We start from the raw sequence: 2500 nt of genomic DNA on the forward strand, positions 1-2500 counted from the left end.
TGTAACTCAGTGGTGAGTCTCTGTGTTCAGGGCTGCCTGTCTAAGGAGTGTAACTCAGTGGTGAGTCTCTGTGTTTAGGGCTGCCTGTCTAAGGAGTGTAACTCAGTGGTGATTCTCTGTGTTCAGGGCTGCCTGTCTAAGGAGTGTAACTCAGTGGTGAGTCTCTGTGTTTAGGGCTGCCTGTCTAAGGAGTGTAACTCAGTGGTGAGTCTCTGTGTTTAGGGCTGCCTGTCTAAGGAGTGTAACTCAGTGGTGAGTCTCTGTGTTCAGGGCTGCCTGTCTAAGGAGTGTAACTCAGTGGTGAGTCTCTGTGTTTCAGGGCTGCCTGTCTAAGGAGTGTAACTCAGTGGTGAGTCTCTGTGTTCAGGGCTGCCTGTCTAAGGAGTGTAACTCAGTGGTGAGTCTCTGTGTTCAGGGCTGCCTGTCTAAGGAGTGTAACTCAGTGGTGAGTCTCTGTGTTTAGGGCTGCCTGTCTAAGGAGTGTAACTCAGTGGTGAGTCTCTGTGTTCAGGGCTGCCTGTCTAAGGAGTGTAACTCAGTGGTGAGTCTCTGTGTTTAGGGCTGCCTGTCTAAGGAGTGTAACTCAGTGGTGAGTCTCTGTGTTTAGGGCTGCCTGTCTAAGGAGTGTAACTCAGTGGTGAGTATCTGTGTTCAGGGCTGCCTGTCTAAGGAGTGTAACTCAGTGGTGAGTATCTGTGTTTAGGGCTGCCTGTCTAAGGAGTGTAACTCAGTGGTGAGTCTCTGTGTTTAGGGCTGCCTGTCTAAGGAGTGTAACTCAGTGGTGAGTCTCTGTGTTTAGGGCTGCCTGTCTAAGGAGTGTAACTCAGTGGTGAGTCTCTGTGTTTAGGGCTGCCTGTCTAAGGAGTGTAACTCAGTGGTGAGTCTCTGTGTTCAGGGCTGCCTGTCTAAGGAGTGTAACTCAGTGGTGAGTCTCTGTGTTCAGGGCTGCCTGTCTAAGGAGTGTAACTCAGTGGTGAGTATCTGTGTTCAGGGCTGCCTGTCTAAGGAGTGTAACTCAGTGGTGAGTATCTGTGTTTAGGGCTGCCTGTCTAAGGAGTGTAACTCAGTGGTGAGTCTCTGTGTTTAGGGCTGCCTGTCTAAGGAGTGTAACTCAGTGGTGAGTCTCTGTGTTCAGGGCTGCCTGTCTAAGGAGTGTAACTCAGTGGTGAGTCTCTGTGTTTAGGGCTGCCTGTCTAAGGAGTGTAACTCAGTGGTGAGTCTCTGTGTTCAGGGCTGCCTGTCTAAGGAGTGTAACTCAGTGGTGAGTCTCTGTGTTTAGGGCTGCCTGTCTAAGGAGTGTAACTCAGTGGTGAGTCTCTGTGTTTAGGGCTGCCTGTCTAAGGAGTGTAACTCAGTGGTGAGTCTCTGTGTTTAGGGCTGCCTGTCTAAGGAGTGTAACTCAGTGGTGAGTCTCTGTGTTTAGGGCTGCCTGTCTAAGGAGTGTAACTCAGTGGTGAGTCTCTGTGTTTAGGGCTGCCTGTCTAAGGAGTGTAACTCAGTGGTGAGTCTCTGTGTTTAGGGCTGCCTGTCTAAGGAGTGTAACTCAGTGGTGAGTCTCTGTGTTTAGGGCTGCCTGTCTAAGGAGTGTAACTCAGTGGTGAGTCTCTGTGTTTAGGGCTGCCCGTCTAAGGAGTGTAACTCAGTGGTGAGTCTCTGTGTTTAGGGCTGCCTGTCTAAGGAGTGTAACTCAGTGGTGAGTATCTGTGTTTAGGGCTGCCTGTCTAAGGAGTGTAACTCAGTGGTGAGTCTCTGTGTTCAGGGCTGCCTGTCTAAGGAGTGTAACTCAGTGGTGAGTCTCTGTGTTCAGGGCTGCCTGTCTAAGGAGTGTAACTCAGTGGTGAGTCTCTGTGTTCAGGGCTGCCTGTCTAAGGAGTGTAACTCAGTGGTGAGTCTCTGTGTTCAGGGCTGCCTGTCTAAGGAGTGTAACTCAGTGGTGAGTATCTGTGTTCAGGGCTGCCTGTCTAAGGAGTGTAACTCAGTGGTGAGTCTCTGTGTTTAGGGCTGCCTGTCTAAGGAGTGTAACTCAGTGGTGAGTATCTGTGTTCAGGGCTGCCTGTCTAAGGAGTGTAACTCAGTGGTGAGTATCTGTGTTTAGGGCTGCCTGTCTAAGGAGTGTAACTCAGTGGTGAGTCTCTGTGTTTAGGGCTGCCTGTCTAAGGAGTGTAACTCAGTGGTGAATCTCTGTGTTCAGGGCTGCCAGTCTAAGGAGTGTAACTCAGTGGTGAATCTCTGTGTTCAGGGCTGCCTGTCTAAGGAGTGTAACTCAGTGGTGATTCTGTGTGTTCAGGGCTGCCTGTCTAAGGAGTGTAACTCAGTGGTGAGTATCTGTGTTCAGGGCTGCCTGTCTAAGGAGTGTAACTCAGTGGTGAGTATCTGTGTTCAGGGCTGCCTGTCTAAGGAGTGTAACTCAGTGGTGATTCTCTGTGTTCAGGGCTGCCTGTCTAAGGAGTGTAACTCAGTGGTGAGTCTCTGTGTTCAGGGCTGCCTGTCTAAGGAGTGT

The sequence above is a fragment of the Oncorhynchus tshawytscha genome, unplaced genomic scaffold (assembly GCF_018296145.1).
Source record: "Oncorhynchus tshawytscha isolate Ot180627B unplaced genomic scaffold, Otsh_v2.0 Un_contig_463_pilon_pilon, whole genome shotgun sequence".
NCBI lineage: Eukaryota > Metazoa > Chordata > Actinopteri > Salmoniformes > Salmonidae > Oncorhynchus > Oncorhynchus tshawytscha.